Here is a 20,154-nt window from a genome sequence, read left to right on the forward strand (position 1 = left end):
TGGCTTTTTGATAATAGCCACTATAACATTGTGATTTTACCACTTGAATTTTTTTCAGATTTCCTTTTTGGGTTATTCATTATAGTGTATAGAAATACAATTTTTTGTGTGTTGTTCTTTTATCCAGAAATTTTGCTGAATTTCCTTATTAATCCTAATAGGATTTTTTGGGGGAAAGGGGTAGATTCTTTAGGATTTTTTTTTCTGACAAATTCTTTAGGATGTTCTATATATAACATTATGTCATTTGGGAAGAGATAGTTTTACTTTTTCTTTTCCTTTTTGGATGCCTTTAATTTATTTTTCTCATCTGGTTTTTCTGGCTAGAACTTCCAGAAAAATGTTGAATAAAAGTGGTGAGGGTTAAATAAACGAATGGAGAAAATTTTACCAAAAAAATGGAAAGCAAAAAAAAAAATAAGCAGGGGTTACAATCCTGTAATCCTAGTCTCTTACAAAACAGACTTTAAACGAACAAAGATCAAAAAGACAAAGAAGGGCATTACATACTAGTAAAAGGAACAATTCAATAAAAAGAGCTAACTGTTCTCAACATATGTACACCCAGTACAGGAGCATCCAGATTCATAAAACAAGTTCTTAGAAACCTACAAAGAGACTTAGATTCCCACACAATAATAGTGGGAGACTTTCACACCCCACTGTCAGTATTAGATCAACCAGAGAGAAAACTAACAAGGATATTCAGGACTTGAACTCAGCTCTGGATCAAGTGGACCAGGTAAATGTCTACAGAACCCTCTACTCCAAATCAACAGAATATACATTCTTCTCAGTGCCAGATGACATTTATTCTAAAATCAACCACATGATTGGAGGTAAAATACTCCTCAGCAAATGCAAAAGAACTGAAATCATAACAGTCTCTCAGAGCACAGTGCAATCAAAGTAGAACTCAGGGTTAAGAAACTCAAAACCACACAATTCCATGAAAATTGAACAACCTGCTCCTGAATGACTGCTAGGTAAGTAATGAAATTAAGGCAGAAGTCAAGAAGTTTTTTAAAAGCAACAAGAACAAAGAGACAATGTACCAGAATCTCTGGGACACAGCTAAAAAGTGTGCAAAGAGAAATTTATGGCACTAAATGCCCACATCAGAAAGCTTGAAAGATCTCAGATTGACACCCTAAGATCACAATTAAAAGAGCTACAGAGGCAAGAACAAACTAATTCAAAAACTAGCAGAAGACAAGAAATAACAAAGATCAGAAAAGAAATGAAGGAGATAGAAACACGGACCCCTCCCACAGAATCAATTAATCCAGCTTTTTTGAAAAAATTAACGAAATAAACCACTAGCTAGACTAATAAAAAAGAAAAGATAGAAGAAACAAACAGGCACAATGAAAAACTATAAAGGGGATATCACTCTGACCCCATGGCAATACAAACTGCCATCAGAGAATATTATAAATACCTCTATGCAAATCAACTAGAAAATCTAGAAGAAATGGGTAAATTCCTGGACACAAATACCCTCCCAAGACTAAACCAGGAAGAACTCAAATCCCTGAATAGACCAATAACAACTTCTGGAATCGAGGCAGTAATTAATAGCCTACCAACGAAATAAAGCCCAGGACCAGATGGATTCACAGCTGAATTCTATCAGAAATACAAAGAGAAGCTGCTACCATTCCTTCTGAAACTATTTCAAACAATTGAAAACCCTAACTTATTTTATGAAGTCAGCATCATCCTGATGCTAAAACTAAGAGACACAACAAAAAAGAAAAAGAGCTGACTATTCTAAACATAGGATATTCTTCAGGCCAATATCCTTGATGAACATCAATGCAAAAATCCTCAATGAAATACTGGTAAACTGAATCCATCAGCACATCAAAAAACTTATCTGCCACAATCAAGTCAGCTTTATCCCTAGGATGCAAAGCTGGTTCAACCTATGCAAATCAATACATGTAATGAGAACCAAAGACAAAACCAAAATATAAATAGAACCAAAGACAAAAATCATGTGATTATTTCAATAGATGCAGAAAAGGCCTTTGACAAAATTGAACAGCCCATCATGTTAAAACAAAAAAGCTCAATAAACTAGGTATTAATTGAACATATCTGAAAATAACAAGAGCTATTTATGACATACCCATAGCCAATATCATATTGAATGGACAAAAGCTGGAAGCATTCCCTTTGAAATCCGGTACAAGACAAGGATGTCCTCTCACCACTCCTATTCAATATAGTATTGGAAGTTCTGGCCAAGGCAATAAGGCAAGAAAAAGAAATTAAGTGTATTCAAATAGGTAGAGAAGAAGTCAAATTGTCTCTGTTTGCAAACAACATGATCATATATTTAGAAACCCCATAATCTCTGCCCCAAAACTTCTTAAACTGATAAGCAACTTCAACAAAGTCTCTGGATACAAAATCAATGTGCAAAAATACAAATATTCCTTTATACCAACAATAGACAAGCAGAGAGCCAAATCATTAATGAACTCCCATTCACAATTGTTACAAGGAGAATAAAATACCTAGGAATACAGCTAACAAATGATGTGAAGGACCCCTTCAAGGAGAGCTACAAACCACTGCTTAAGGAAATAAAAGAGGATATAAACAAATGGAAAAACATTTCATCCTCATGGATAAGAAGAATCAATATCATGAAAATGGCCATACTGCCCAAAGTAATTTATAGATTCAATGCTACTTCCATCAAATTACCATTGACATTCTTCACAGAATTAGAAAAAACTATTTTAAATTTCATATAGAATCAAAGAGGACCCCATGTAGCCAAGACAATCCTAAGCGAAAAGAACAAAGCTGGAGGCATCACGCTACCTGACTTCAAACTATGCTGCAAGGCTACAGTAACCAGAACAGCATGGTATGGGTACCAAAACAGACATATAAATCAATGGAGCAGAACGGAGACCTCAGATATATCACCACACATCTGCAACCATCTGATCTTCGACAAACCTGACAAAAACAAGCAGTGGGGAAAGGATCTCCTATTCATGTTTGGTGCTGAGAAAACTGGCTACCCATACACGGAAAACTGAAACTGGACCCCTTCCTTACACCTTATATGAAATTAACTCAAGATAGATTAAAGACTTACATGTAAAACCTAAAACCATAAAAAGTCTAGAAGAAAACCTAGGCAATACCATTCATGACATAGGCATGTGCAAAGACTTCATGACAAAAACCCCAAAAGCAATTGCAACAAAAGCCCAAATTGACAAATGGGATCTCATTAAACTAAAAAGCTTCTGTACAGCAAAAGACACTATCATCAGAATGAGCAGTCAACCTACATAATGGGAGAATATTTTTACAATCTATACATCTGACAGATGTCTAATATCCAAAATCTCCAAGGAACTTAAACAAATTTACAAGAATGAAACAACCCCATCAAAAAGTGGGCAAAGGATATGAACAGACATTTCTCAAAAGAAGACATTTATACAGCTACCAAACATGTGAAAAGAAGTTCAACATCACTGGTCTTTAGAGAAATGCAAATCAAAACCACAGTGAGATACCATCTCAAGCCAATCAGAATGGTGATTACTAAAAAGTCAGTAAGAAATAGATGCTGGCAAGGCTGTGGAAAAATAGGAACACTTTTACACAGTTGGTGGGAATGTAGATTAGTTCAACCATCATGGAAGAAAGTATGGCGATTCCTCAAGGGTCTAGAAATAGAAATACGATTTGACCCAGCAATCCCATTACTGGGTAGATACCCAAAGAATTATGTCATTCTACTTTAAAGATACATGTACATGTATGTTTATTGCAGCATTATTTACAACAGCAAAGACGTGCAACCAACCCAAATGCACATCAATGATAGACTGGATAAAGAAAATGTGGTACATATACACCATGGAATACTATGCAGCCATAAAAAGGAATGAGATCAGGTCCTTTACAGGGACATGCATGAAGCTGGAAGCCATCATCCTCAGCAAACTAACACAGGAACATAAAACCAAATACTGCATGTTCCTACTCATAAGTGGGAGTTGAACAATGAGAACACATGGACACAGAAAAGGGAATAACACATACCAGGGCCTTTTGGGGGGTGAGGGGTAAGGGGAGGAAACTTAGAGGATGGGTCAATAGGTGCAAAAAAACACCATAGCACATGTATACCTATGTGTACAAATCTGCACATTCTGTACATGCATCCCATTTTGTTTTTTGTTTTGTTTTGTTTTGTGTTTGTTTGTTTTCAGAAGTAAAAAAAGGGTGGTGAAAGTGGGCATTTTTGTCTTGCTCCTTTTCTTAAGGGTAGAGCTTTCAGTCTTTCATCATTTAGTGTCATGTTACCTGTGGGTTTTCATATATGCCCTTTATAATGTTGAGGACATTTTCTTTAAGTCCTAATTGTGGTGTGTGTTTGTTATGAAAGGGGATTGGATTTTGTTAAATGCCTTTTTTGCATTAATCAAGATGATCGTGTAGCGTTTTCTTCCCTTCATTCTATTAATGTGATGTATTCCATTGATAGGTTTTCATATGTTGAAAACTCTCATATTCCTAGGATAAATCTTTTTGTTATGACGTTAATCTTTTTAAAGTGCTATTGAATTTAGTTCGCTAGTATTTTGTTGAGGATTTTTGCATCTATATTCATACAGAATATTGGTCTACAGTTTTCTTTTTCTCGTGTGAAGAAAGAAATGGTGGGGAACAGGGAAAAGAAGAAATAACTCCAGTTTTCTGCATGTTGACTCTATGTTGGAGACTTCTTTCTATGCTTAGCCAGGCCATTTACAACTCTGTCTTAGTCTTTACTTCCTCATTACACTGAATCTAAACATTATCTAGCATTGAAAGCTTTGTTCATCTCAGGTCTTTTCTGAATATGTGCCCTGCCCTGGGCATGCATGTGGCTTTCCAGATTCCAGAATATACACAGGGACCTATTTCAAAGCCCTATTCTCTCCAAAACAAATTTCACTTCCTAGGTTTTCCTTTCAGGATTTTAGCATGTCTATTGTTTCTTCCAACTGCTATTTTTTTGCCCTAGGTCTTAGCAAGCTTTTCATTTCTCTTTCAATATTTTCAGAGAATGACCTCCATGAAACCACTCTGCTGTAATAGATTGCCAAGTTAGGCAAAACTAAGGGAAACCCCAGAGAGGTAGAAAACAGACAACCCCAACTCTTTGGGAATAAGTTCTGCTTTGCTCCCTCTGGAACCAGGTAGTCATTCTTGAATGGAGGCTGCCATCTTCAAGATCTCCACTGAATCCAAGAAGGAAGTGGGTCTAAGGTGAATTAAAATGCCACAAAGACCTCCCACAAACAACGTTGCCTTTCTCCTGTGAAGTGTTCCCTTTGTTGTTGTAAACCTTTGACTATTTCCCGGACTTGACATGAGATTGGTTCTGATGGCTTTGTAGGATGTTTTTGGTGTCTCAGGAAAGTGATGGACACTTAAGTTTCCCTAGTCCACTGTTTTTACCAACATATTGTTTGATGGTTTTTTTTTTTACGTAAACTTTATCATGTATCTTTAAAGTATACAATATGATGTTATGGCATATAAATAGTAGAAACGTTACTATAGTAAAGAAAATTAACATATACATTATCTTACATAGGTATGCATTTTTTGTGGCAAATACAGCTAAAATCTACTTGTTAAGCATGAATCCCATATATAGTAAAATGTTTTGCCTGGACTTCTTTTTGAGACAACAGTTCTCCAAGGAGGCTGTTAGACCAAGTTAATAAATGTCTGTGGAAAAAAGCGATAACCAGTATTCCTCATTCTATATGCTGCTATCATAAATTTTATGTTATTTAGGTTCGTGATCTTAAGTTCTCTCATCAGCTTCCCCACCTGCCCCTCAGAAAATAGGCCAATAATGGAAGGTTATTCTAAGATCTTGACAAAACCCCACAGTATTTATACTTGCCCGTTTAGAAATCGGAATGAAAATGGCTTTCCTATTACACAAGAACTGCTTGAAATACCTAGGGAAAGGGGCAGAGAAGTGAAAATTCAGCAATGAGCAGGGGCTGTCCTTGCTTGTTTATTTTTTTTTTAACTCTCAATATGTAGAGAAACTGCTCTCATCTGTTATCTGAGGCCAAAAGAGGAGCAGAAGAGACAGTATCTTTGACAGACTTAGGTACCAATGATCATGCTCTGGAGTGAGAATAAATCTTGGTTCAAATCCTGCTGCTGCCATCTACTGAGTAATTTCGGGCGAGTCACTTAACTTCTGTGTGCCTCAGTTTCCATAGCTGAAAACTAGGAATAATAATTATGCTTACCTCAGAAGGTTGGTTTATTCTTACATGTAAATCACATAGCATAGTGTCTGGCACATGATGAGAGGCTGAGCTATAGTAAGCAGCAAAAGTATCTCTGTTCAAATTTTTTCTGGTTTGAATTTTAATTTTGGGTACTAAGGAATTTATCAGGAAATTTATATTAATCTACTAAAGTTCTTATTTCAGAAAGCAAGAATTTGGATAATAATGTAGTTTTTGGTTGTTGTAACAAATTACCACAGACTTGGTGGCTTAAAAAACAAACATTTATTTCTCACAGTTGTGGAGGCTAGGAATTTGAGACCTGAGGGCCAGCATAGCTGAGTTCTAGTGAGGGCCCCCTTCCAGAATGTAGACTGCCAACTTCTGGTTATATCTTTGCATGGTAGAGAGAGAGCTAGCTAACACTCTGAATTCTTCTTATAATAGCACTAATCCCATTATGAGGGCGATGCCTTTATGACCTGATTATGTCCTAAAGGCACCACCTTCTAGTACCATCACATTAGGATTAGAGTTTCAACATATGAATTTTAGGGAGAACACCAATATTCAGTCTATTGCAGATAATAAAGGGTATCTCTGGCCCGGCGTGGTGGCTCATGCCTGTAATCCCAGCACTTTGGGAGGCCAAGGCAGGTGGATCACAATGTCAGGAGTTTGAGACCAGCCTAGCCAACATGGTGAAGCTCTGTCTCTACTAAAACATGCGAAAATTAGCCAGGCATGGTGGTGGGTTCCTATAACCCTAGGTACTCGGGAGGCTGAGACAGGAGAATTGCTTGAACCAGGGAGGCAAAGTTGCAGTGAGCCAAGATCACACCACTGCACTCCAGCCTGGGTGACAGAGCAAGACTCTGGCTCAATTAGAAAAAAAAAAAAAAAAGGTAAAGGGTATCTACATTTATCTAGTATTTATTAGATTCTAGGCTCTAAGTATTGCACATGTAATAACCTATTTATCACAATAGTTCTATGATATCAGACTACAGTCACATCTCCCGTTTTACAAGTGAGGAAACTCAGAAACAGAGCAGTAAGGTGACTTGCACCAAATCTTACAGCTAGTGAGTAACAAAGCTGGGATTTGATCCTACCGAGTCAGTCTGGCTCCAGAGTCTGTGCTCTTCAACACTCTTTTTTTCTCCCCTTTCCTCTCAGATACACAAATAATCACATCTTCCTTCACATATTAATCCTGAGACTCTTAGATGGTATTAACAACTAGGTCAGACACGGTATCTCTGGCCAGTCATGGTGGCTCACGCCTATAATCCCAGCACTTTGGGAGGCTGTGGGGGTCACAAGGTCAGGAGATCAAGACCATACTGGCCAATGTGGTAAAACCCTGTCTCTACTAAAATACAAAAAATTAGCAAGGCATAGTGGTGTGTGCCTCTAGTTCCAGCTACTTGGGAGACTGAAGCAGGGGAATCACTTGAAACTGGAAGGCCGAGGTTGCAGTAAGCAGAGATTGCACCGCTGCACTACAGCCTGGTGATAGAGCAAGACTCCATCTCAAAAACAAATAAAAAAGAACTATTAAACCTACTGAAATTATATGTGAAATTTGGTGCATTGTTTTCTAACCTGAATTCAAATATTAGCTGTATGTTTTGCTGGCTGTGTAACCTGAGGCAAGTCCTTTAACCTCTCTGAACTTCCATTTCCCTAACTCTAAACCAAAGATCAAAATATCTATCTTCTCAGGGGCTTATTGTGGGAATTAGGGTGAGGTATGTCCAGAACCTGGTGTAGTACTTTGCACAGTAGGTGCCCATTAGATGGGAGCAGTTAGAACCCAAGCCTTCCTCCTGAACTGTATGGTTCCCCTTGACCATGCTGCCTTCCTGAAGATCAGAGCATCTGTGCTAGGTAGAATTCTACAACAACATTCAATGAGTCACACTTTTGTATAATCCCCTCCCTTTGAGTGTAGGTAAGAGCTCTTACTTACTTTTAGCCCATAGAATATGACAAAGATCATGACATATCACTCCCATGATTAGGTTATCTTCTTTGCTGAAGGCGAAGGGATTTTGCAGATGTAATTAAGGCCTTTATCAGTTGACTTTAAATTAATCAAAAAGGATTAATTATTAATTAATCATTGGGTGGGTACTGAACCCTTTATAAAAGGATGTACAGGACAGAGACAAAATAACTCTCTTAAAGAAGCAAGCTTCCAGGAAGTATACTCTGCCAACAACCATATGTGCTTGAAAGAGGTCCCCAAGCCTCAGATTAGATCACAGCCTTGATCTCAGTCTGTAAGACCATGGCCAGGTGACCCAACTAAACTGGCGATTATGAGCCCCACAAAAATTGTGAGATAATAAATATGTGTTGTTTTACACTACTAAGTTTGTGGTAATTTGTTATACAGCAGAAGAAAGTTAATAGAGCTTCTTGGCCTCTTTGTATTCTGGAGACCCTTTTAGCAGTCTGATGAAGGCTATGGAGCCTTTCTCAAGATAAATAAATCCCTAAAATAAATACATAAGATTCCCAAGAAGACAATCATGGAAAAAGTCATCCAACTATTTGAAAATAAATGATATTTAATATCATTTTCTGAACATATTAAATGAAATCTAGTAGTGAGATTAACTTTTGTAATGTTGAAACAGTAGTAAGCATGATATTTGGAGATATACCTACAACAGCTGTAATGTGATATAAAAATATCTGTAATTTCTATTGGTGACCATGTCATAGGTGCTGCTGATGTCACTTTGTTCTGCTGCTGACACCATAAAGGAACTGTGACATTTCAGTTATAGGTTAGTAGAAATAGAGATGTTCTTTTTTTCTATCAAAATTAATAGACCTCTGCATTCTACCTGTGGATTCTAGGTTGAAAACCATTACTGTAGATAAAGTCAGTGATCCAAATATATAAGAATACTGTAAAATCTGTATCTACATTGTTTAAAAACCAAGATTCATTCATAAAATTCAAACGTTACTGTAGATAAAGTCAATGATCCAAATATAAAAGAATACTGTAAAATTTGTAACTACATTGTTTAAAAACCAACATTCATTCATAAAATTTAAGTGTTACTGAGTAATCAACAAAAAGATAGAGAATGAATGTCAAAAGAATAACAGATGACTTAGACTAAACTATTCTCTATCTCGTTATGGGAAGATTAATTCACTGTAGAAAGCTATTTTGGTAGTCTTTTCCTATTCAAGTGTGATAAATGTATAATGTAACTATCCTTTTAATAACAGGACTAATGGGATTCAAATTTTATCTAACTATTCTAATCACTCTAATTCCAACTAAAGATTATAAACATATATAATTTACCTTCTGGATAGGTTTATTCAAACAGTTCTCAGAAGAGACAAGCTTGTTGAGGCCACCAGCTGCTCTACGTATTTTCAGGCAGATAATCGTGTTCAGTTGTAAAGGAAAAAAATAGCAAATGCTAGAAATAGATCACAGAAGAGAATATCTAAGGGCAAAGTGCAAGACCTTCCTCCTAATATCTGTAGATATATTTGCTATTATTATAGCTTTGAATAGATACCATGTTTACATGATTCAAAAGTCAAAGCAGTATAATAAGGAATCCACATAAAAGTCTTATTCCAACCCATAGTACAGTTCACCCCACCCCATCCCTATAGACTGTGATTCTTTATGAAAATGCAATAAAAAGTGTATGTATACATACAGTGTGTTGCTTGCTGTCTGTGTAAAAAAACAGTGAGCATATACATGTGTGTATGTGTGTATGTATGTGTGCATATATATATATATACACATATGTATCACAAACAGTGACATACTGTGTATACTGATTTGCACCATATTGGATATCTTTCTATATCAATGTAGTGAGAATGTCCACACACTCTTTCATAGCTGACGAGCATCCTTCAGTGAGAATGTACATGCCATAATGTATTTCACACCTTCTCTTCTGATAAATTCTAGAATTGTTTGCAGTCTTTTCTATATGCTAGGCTATTTTTAAACTTCTACTTATTTTATTTAGAAGTAGTATTGGTTCAGACTTCTTTGGTTTTACATGACAGAATTCAGTTTAAACTAGATTAAATAAAAAATGGGATTTGTTAGAAAAAGACTTGAATAATTTGCATCATAAGGAAGAACTACAGAAACTAGTTCTATCGGCCTCAGGGCCTGGAACTGGGGTCTAGACATACTAGAATACTCTTTTTCACTCTCTCTGTCTCTTACACTTTTCCCTGTCGGGGGGTTTGGCGACTCTGGGGCCACATCTTTACAGAAGGAAGCCTGAGAGGAAAGCAGATCTCCCCCTACTACTCTACCAGGAAAACCTCACAGAAAATCTTGGGTTTACTTGGATCGTGTGGACATCCTATGTGGTTTGGATATTTGTTCCCTCCACATCTCATGATGAAATTTGATCTCCAGTGTTGGAGGTGGGAAGTGTTTGGGTCATGGAGGTGGATCCCTCATGAATGGCTTGGTGCCCTCTCATATTGATGAGTGACTTCTCACTCCATTTTAAGTTCACCTGAGAGCTGGTTGTTTAAAAAAGCTGGTTGCTTTAAAAAGCTGGTTGCTTAAAAGAGAGCCGGTTGTTTTAAAAAGCACTTTTCTCCCTTGCTGTCTCTCTTTCCTTCTCTCTTTCCATGTGGCTGGCTCCCCCTTCCCTTATGCCACAAGTGGAAGCTCCTTACAGCCCTCACCAGAAGCAGATGCTGACACCATACTACTTGTGTAGCCTGCAGAATTGTGAGCCAAACTGACTTTTTTTCTTTATAAATTACCCAGACCTAGGTATTTCTTTATAGCCACACAAAACAGACTTGGACAACAAGCCTTGACCAATCACCATGGCCGGGGGATAGGTTACTTCATATAATTCAGTGTGTGTCACATATACCACCCTTGGAATCAGGAGTAGGATGTATTACCTAAGGGAAAAAGAAAAGTGTAAAACAAATAAGACTATACCACCACAGCCATGATTGTCAAGCTTGAGTAACCCTTGGTCCTATTTAAAAGGCAAAATATCTCAGGGACTGCCATCCCTCTGATTTAAATTAGGTTTACTATAAGTATAAAAAATTCTAAGAGGTGTAAGGGCTCCTAGTTCTTAATACAACAACAAAATGAAAGTCAATTCACAAATTAAAAATATATTCATAAAACCAATAACATTGAAATAATTACCATTGATATGATGTGATGATTGATGTTATTTTGTGGAAATTAATATATGGCTTGCAACTGAATATGGCACAGATTCCTTTTGAATTATTTGGTATGCCTGTACTACTAAGTGGTAACTCAGTCTCTCTTTATTTTTTCCCATTCCAACTACTATGAAATCTTTGCTGTTACAACAAACATCTGGCCTTTGCTTCTTTTCTTTACCCATCAGCTCAGTACAATTCAGGTATCACTGCTTAGAACTTCCTTGACCTTAAATCAATAGGAGACTCAAGCCCAGGAATCCTATGTCAATTCTGTTATAAGGTGGCCATCCGGATGATTTATAACATGCCTACATAAAGGTCTTTTTAGATAAACATCAAAATGAGAACACAAAATTTAAATATTTGCATAGAGAACTCATATCCTCCTAGGATTACTTTTGGAAGTCCCAGTGGGGCAAATACTGGACTTCAGTATAATATTTCTAGGACTATTTTAGATCCAAAAACTAAGGGTCTGATTATGCAGAGAAAGAGAGCTTGATCTAAGACAAAAATAGGCATTCCTGTAAAATTGGAAGACTTGCCCAGGGAGTGGGGAGAATCTGTACTTCAGGTACTTTAGGGAGCTGGGAAATTCTGCCACCCTTGGAAATCAGCTTAGCGGATAGAACAGTTGACCTGGCCTGCATCAAAAAGGTCATCTTACCCAGAGTTTGGAGAACTTTAAAAACAAACACAAGAAGACATTTGAAAGGACTGGAAAATAAACGTATATTTTTAAAAAGTGAAATGAATTGGTGCTAATCAGTTTGAGAATAAAAAGAAAGAGCTAGAGTCAAATATATGTAACAGGATGATCAGTTCCTCCATAGGAGGAAGAGAAAATAAGAAATTTTCACTTGCAGGTAAATTACAAATGAGGAAATACTGCATGACAATTAGAACATGTGTCAATGGAAGAAAATTGAGTTCCTTTGCCTACAGGTAAAAAGCAGTCATCTGTTTATATGTGGAAGACAGACAATAAAAGAATATTGAAGCACCACTTTTAAGCATAATGGTAGTGTCTATGGCACTCACTAAGGATTGAGGTAAACTAAAAATGAACTATGGGTACCTTGGGGAATTGAATCAGTAGACAGAACTTAAGAAAGGATGAACATCTTTTCCCCAAATCTATTTTAACTGGTGGATGATTTACTTTACAAATGTGTCCATTTAGGAAATGGTTGGACCTCTTAGAAGAGACAGAATGATGAATTCTGCTGTGTTGTCTACTCTTAGATGAAACTGACAAGTTTTCTGTATTCACTTAGATAAATGAATTGTCTGGGATTAATCTTACTACGTTGTAGCAGCAAGATACACAATCTGACGTTTTATCTATTTGGGGATTATTCTCCAAAATCAACCACTGTGCCATATACCTAGGATGACCTTGTTTCCCGAACCAGAAATGTAACACACGGTTTAAGAACAAACTTGGGGATAGTGGCGAGGACATTTATACTTATTCACTCAACAAATATTCACTCATTGTACACCTACTATGTGCCAGGACCTATTTTAGCTACTTCAAAAATGGGAATGAATCAAACATACAAAGATCCCTGCCTTCATGGAACTTACATTTATTGTCAGGGGATGGAGAGACAAACAATGGATATTTTTTAAGTAAGTAGGTTGTATAATATGTTAGAAGGCAATGAGTGCTACTGAAAAAAGAGAAAGCAAGCCAGGTGAGGTGGATGAGGCATGCTGTGGTGGAAGAAGAAAGCAGGTTGCAAGATTAAGCACAGTGGTTAGCATAGGCCTCTCTCAGAGAGTAAGTTTTGAATAAAGACTTAAAAGAAATGAAAGCAGCCAGGAGCCTGTGAGTGGGGAGGGCGTGAGTGTCACAAGAAGAGGGGACAGTCAATGGAAAGCCTTTGAGAAAGAACAGCAGGATGACATTGTGATCAGAGGGGAAGAAGTGAGATACAGAGTAGAAGAAGGGGAGAGGTGGATCATGAGGACCTTGAGGATCACAGGAAGGCTTTGGCTGTTACTCTGAAGAAAATGGGAGTCACTGTTGTTTTGAGGAGAGGAGTGTCAACTGATTTCTGTTTGATAAAGATTACTATGGTCCTGAACATGGTGGCTCATGACTGTAATCCCAGTGCTTCAGGAGGCCAAGACTGTAGGATTGCTTGAAGCCAGGAGTTTGAGACCAGCCTGGGCAAGTAGCAAGTCCTTGTCTCTACCAAAAAAGATATACATATTAGGCAGAGGTGGCAACGTGTGCCTGTGTTCCCAGCTACTCAGAAGTCTGAGGTGGGAGGGTCGCTTGAGCCCAAGAGTTTGAGGGTACAGTGACCTATGGTCATGTCGCTGCCCTCCAGCCTGGGTGACAGAGCTATATTCTGTCTCTACAAAACAAACAAAAAAGATTACTGTGGCTGCTGTTTTCAGAATCAACTGAAAGCAAGTGACATACATGGTTTCTATATCCATGAATTCAATTACCAGAGATTAATTAAACAACACTAGTCCTCCAAGAACACACTTCAAATCTTAGTTACCATTGAATGTTAACTAATTGCATAAAGTACAGATTGGATTGATCACTCTTTTCAGTCCACCAATCACTACATAAATAATAGATGCACATTATGAGCAGTGACTACTCATATTTCTTTGAAAGTTTTTTCAAGTCCATTGGTGACTGCTACTATTCACATGACTCAGTATGCACAGACAGCAAACTGTGTACTTGTGCCATCTTATCTCACAGTGATAAGCCCACATAACATTTTGTAAAAATGAATAATCAAAAAAGGGGGAATTGCCCAACAAAGATTAAAATACAACAAAGAAATGAAAAATTACGATGCTGAAAATGACATTCAATCAAAAGTATATAGAATTATAAAAGAAATAGCTGATTGTGGAACCATAGGAATATTGACACTGGCACTATTACAGAGACCCTAAAAATGCAGCCAGAGGAACTTAGTGAAGGTGAAGAAAATTGACATAAATGAGAAAATTGTAGCAAAAAGGATAAAGATGACCCAGAGGAAGTAACATCAGCAAGAAACTTCGCAATAAGGAACTCTTGGAGATATTTTTCACTATTGAAAGCACAAAACATAAAATATTGGAAGCTGATCCAAACTTCAAAAAGAATATGACAGTTAACAGGGATAAAAAAGATGCTTGCTGGGTTTCGTAAGTTATAAAATCAGAAGAAGAAGGCAAATACTGGTCAAATTGCTATTGATGAGTTTTTTAATAAAGGAATTAAACACCAAACACTTTAATGCTCAATGTTTCCAATGCTTTAAATTACACTGTACTAAAAAAAGTTAGTTTTAATAATAGATTTTGATTCCCCATATTTGATCCAGTTTGACTATATTATTCAATCCCCCATTTGGTACAGTGTAATATATATTACATTAATATATAAATTATATAATATCTAATATAATATAAATATATAGATCAAGATAAATTAGTAAAAATACATAATACATTAAATTTATAAATTTAATAAATTAATTATACACATATATATATATATATATATATATATATATATATATTTGTGTTTTTTGAGACAGGCTTTTCTTCTGTCACCTAGGCTGGAGTACAGTAGCACTATTACAGCTCACTGCAACAGCTCACTGCAACCTCGATCTCCCTGGCTCAAGAGATCCTCCCCCCTCAGCCTCCTGAGTAGCTGGGACTACAGGCTCATGCCACCACACTCAGCTAATTTTTGCATTGTTTTAGTATAGACAAGGTCTCACTACATTGCCCAGCCTGATCTCGAACTCCTGGGCTCAAGCATTCTTCCTGCCTTGGCCTCCCAGAATATTGAGATTACAACCATGAGCCACTGCGTTTGGTTGTTCCCCTATGTATTAATAATGGAATAAACAGTAAAGGAGTTTTTAATGTTTTGGAAAAATTTTTTAAAGGTGACAGGACAGGTTGGAACAATCCAAGATGGCCGATCGCTAACATCCCAGGATTGCAGCTCTCAGGGAAGGCGCGGAGAACTAGAGGACGCCACACTTTCAGACAAATTCTGGTCGCTCACGGAGCAGAAGATCTCCCAGTGGAGGAAACACACGGGTGGCCAGCGCGACTCTCGTGGCCGGCGCAGCGGTTCCATGGGCACCTCGGCGCGGCAGCTCTCGGAGCAGAGTAAACAAGGTCGGAGGACCCACAGGGGTCCCCAGCACGACACCAGAGCCCGGCGCAGGGCTGTGACGGCACCTCGGCGCAGCAGCGCTCAGCGCAGAGTAAACAGGACCGGTTTCCCTTCTGACCGAGGTTTGGAGCCCCGGGAAGGCAGAGTCGCCTAATACGGACACAAGAAGGAAGCCAGACAGGAGAATCCTGGGCAGAAAAGCACCATCAGTTTTAATGCCGCTGCTCTGGCCCTGGGAACTAACAACCTGGACGTCCACTCAAGAGACCTAATCTGAAAGTTGGTAATTTCAAAGACGACAGGAGGATAAAGTTACAATCATGGGAAGAAACCGGCGTAAAAAGGCTGAGAATACTCAAAGTCAGAACGCCTCTCCCTCTAAAGATGATCACAGTCCCACATCAACAATGGAACAAGGCTTGATGGAGAACGAGCGCATCCTGATGACAGAATCACTCTTTAAGGAATGGATAATAACAAACTTCGGTGAGTTAAAAGACCATGTTGTAGCCCAACGTAAAGAAACTAGGAACTTTGAAAAAAGGTTTGATGAAATCCTATTGAGAATAGACAACTTAGAGAGGAGTATGAGTGAATTAATGGAACTGAAGAATACAATACAGGAACTTGGAGAAGTGTGCACAGGTTTAAACACTCGAATTGTTCAAGCAGAAGAAGGGATATCAGAGGTCAAAGTTTCCAACTTAATGAAATAAAACGTGAAGAAAAGATTAGAGAAAAAAGGATAAAAAGGAATGAGCAAAGTCTCCAAGAAATTTGGGACTATGTGAAAAGACCAAATTTACGTTTGATAGGTGTACCTGAATGCGACGGAGAGAATGAATCCAAGCTGGAAAATACCCTTCAGGATATTATTCAGGAAAATTTTCCTAAACTAGCAAAGCAGGTCAACATTCAACCCCAGGTAATACAGAGAACACCACAAAGATATTCCTCAAGAAGAGCAACCACAAGGCACATAATCGTTAGATTCACGAGGGTTGAAACGAAGGAGAAAATACTAAGGGCAGCCAGAGAGAAAGGTCAGGTTACCCACAAAGGCAAGCCTATCAGACTTACAGCAGATCTCTCAGCAGAAACTCTACAAGCCAGAAGAGAGTGGGGGCCAATATTCAACATCCTCAAAGAACAGAACCTTCAGCCCAGAATTTCATATCCAGCCAAACTAAGCTTCACAACTGAAGGAAAAATAAAATCTTTTATGAACAAGCAAGTACTCAGAGATTTTATTACCACCAGGCCTGCTTTACAAGAGCTTCTGAAAGAAGCATTACACACAGAAAGAAACAACCAGTATTAGCCTTTCTAAAAATACATCAAAAAGTAAACAGCACCAACATAAAGAAGAATTTTCATCAATGAATGGAAAAAACAGCCAGTCAACATCAAATGGCAGTAACCCTAAATTTAAATTGACTAAATCCCCCAATCAAAAGACACAGCCAAAACCCAATGGCATGCTACATCCAGACCTGTTTCACATGCAAGGATACACAAAGACTCAAAGGGCTGGAGAAAGATTTACCAACCAAATGGAGAGCAAAAATAAATAATAAATAAATAAAAAGCAGGAGCTGCAATTCTTGTATCGGATAAAATAGATTTTAAAGCAACAAAGATATAGTGGTAAAAGGATCAATACAACAACAAGAGCTAATGATCCTAACACCCAGATACGAGACTTAGATTCAATGAGACAGAAAATTAATAAGGATATCAAGGACTCGAACTCAGATCCAGAACAAGTAAACTTAATAAATATTTATAGAGCTCTCCACTTCAAATACACAAAATATACATTCTTGTCAATACCACATCACACCTACCCATAAGTTTAAATGAAACATTGATTGGCCATTATTAATACCCAAGTTTTTTCAAAATAAAGCAATATTTCTATTTACTCTCCCTCTTTCTCTTCCTCTTTCTTCCTCTCCTTTACTTATTTTTTTTTATTTTTTATTTTTTTTTCTTTCCTTCTCTCAAAAAAAAAAGAAATCAACTTGTAAACCTCTAGATCCAGGTCGGCAATGTCTCTCTCATTGCTTGATTTCCTTCCTTCCCTTCCCTCCCTCCCTCCCTCCCTCCCTGCTTCCTCCCTTCCTTCCTTCCTTCCTTCCTTCCTTCCTTCCTTCCTTCCTTCATCCCTTTCTTCCTCCCTACCGTCCTTCTTCCCTCCCTTCCTGCCTTCCTCCCCCCCCCCAAAAAAAAGGTGACAGAACAATAGCAATTTTTACCACTAATTAAGATTGCTTTGCATTGTTTCACTTTTCATTTTCAGCATTCACACTACCATGCACAGTGAGGACTGCTTGTATTTGGTGATAATGACTAGATCTGGGTTTTGACCATGGAAGGGAGTGGCCATGGGGAAATGGAGGTAGTGTTGTAGTTGAAAACTATTGGGCTCTCCTTTTCAGTAGAAAAATCTAGAATCCATAAAAACTATAGGCGATTTTTTTTGAGACGAAGTCTCCTCTGTTGCCCAGGCTGGTAATCTTACACCAGTGATGTCATCTTGGCTCACTCCAACCTCTGTCTCCCAGGTTGAAGCGATTCTCCTGCCTCAGTCTCCTGAGTAGCTGAGACTATAGGTGCCTGCCACCACAGCCAGCTAATTTATATGTGTGTGTGTGTGTACATGTGTGTATATATATATATTCTATATATATATATATTCTATATATATATATATATATTTTTTTTTTGAGACAGAGTCTAGCTATGTCTCCCAGGCTGGTGTGCAATGGTGAGATATCAGCTCACTGCAACCTCTGCCTCCCACGTTCAAGCAATTTTCCTGCTTCAGCAGCCTGAGGAGCTGGGATTACAGGTGCTTACCACCACGCCCGGCTAATTTTTGTATTTTTAGTAGAGATGGGGTTTCACTGTATTGCCCAGGCTGGTTGTGAACTCCTGACCTTGTGATCCACCCACCTCGGCCTCTTAAAGTGCTGAGATTACAAGCGTGAGCCACCACACCCAGCCTAATTTTTATATTTTTAATAGAGAGGGGGTTTTGCCATGTTGGCCAGGATGGTCTCAAACTCCTGATCTCAAGTGATCCACCCTCCTCGGTGTCCCAAACTGCTGGGATTGCAGGTATAAGCCACTGCGTCCACCCTTGTCAGCAACTTTATAAGTGGCTTATTTTGTTTTTGTTTTTTTTGTTTTTTTAATTGCATTTTAGATTTTGGGGTACATGTGAAGAACATGAAAGATTGTTGCATAGGTACACTCATGGCTGTGTGATTTGATGCCCTCCTCCCCATCACCTATATCTGGCCTTTCTCCCCATGCTATCTCTCCCCAACTCCCCACCCACCACTGTCCCTCCCCTATTTCCCCCTGACAGACCCCAGTGTGTGATGCTTTCCTCCCTGTGTCCATGTGTTCTCATTGTTCAACACCCACCTATGAGTGAGAATATGCGGTGTGTGATTTTCTGTTCTTGTGTCAGTTTGCTGAGAATGATGGCTTCCAGGTTCATCCATGTCCCTACAAAGGACATGAACTCATCGTTTGTGATGGCTACATAGTATTCCATGATGTATATGTGCCACATTTTCCCTGTCAAGTCTATCATCGATGGGCATTTGGGTTGGTTCCAGGTCTTTGCTATTGTAAACAGTGCTGCAATGAACATTCGTGTACATGTGTCCTTATGGTAGAACGATTTATAATCCTTTGGATATATACCCATTAATGGGATTGCTGGGTCAAATGGAATTTCTATTTCTATTCCTCCTTGAGGAATTGCTGCACTGTCTTCCACAATGGTTGAACTAATTTACACTCCCACCAGCAGTGTAAAAGTGTTCCTATTCCTCCACATCTTCTCCAGCATCTGGTGTCTCCAGATTTTTAATGATCGCCATTCTAACTGGCCTGAGATGGCATATCAGTGTAGTTTTGATTGCATTTCTCTAATGACCAGTGATGATGAGTATTTTTTCATGTTTGTTGGCCTCATGTATGTCTTCTTTTGTAAAGTGTCTGTTCATATTCTTCGCCCACTTTTGAATGGGCTTCTTAGTTTTCTTCTTGTAAATCTGTTTTAGTTCTTTGTAGATTCTGGGTATCAGCCCTTTGTCAGATGGGTAGATTGCAAAAATTTTTTCCCATTCTGTTGGTTGCCGATTCACTCTAATGGTGGTTTCTTTTGCCGTGCAGAAGCTGTGGAATTTGATTAGGTCCCATTTGTCTATTTTGGCTTTTGTTGCCAATGCTTTTGGTGTTCTGGTTATGAAGTCATTGCCTATGCCTATGTCCTGAATAGATTTAGCTAGATTTTCTTCTAGGGTTTTTATGGTGTTAGGTCTTATGTTTAAGTTTTTAATCCATCTGGAGTTAATTTTAGTGTAAGGTGTCAAGAAGGGGTCCAGTTTCTGCTTTCTGCACATGGCTAGCCAGTTTTTCCAACATCATTTATTAAACAGAGAATCCTTTCCCCATTGC

This window comes from Callithrix jacchus, chromosome X (genome assembly GCF_049354715.1).
Source record: "Callithrix jacchus isolate 240 chromosome X, calJac240_pri, whole genome shotgun sequence".
Lineage (NCBI taxonomy): Eukaryota > Metazoa > Chordata > Mammalia > Primates > Cebidae > Callithrix > Callithrix jacchus.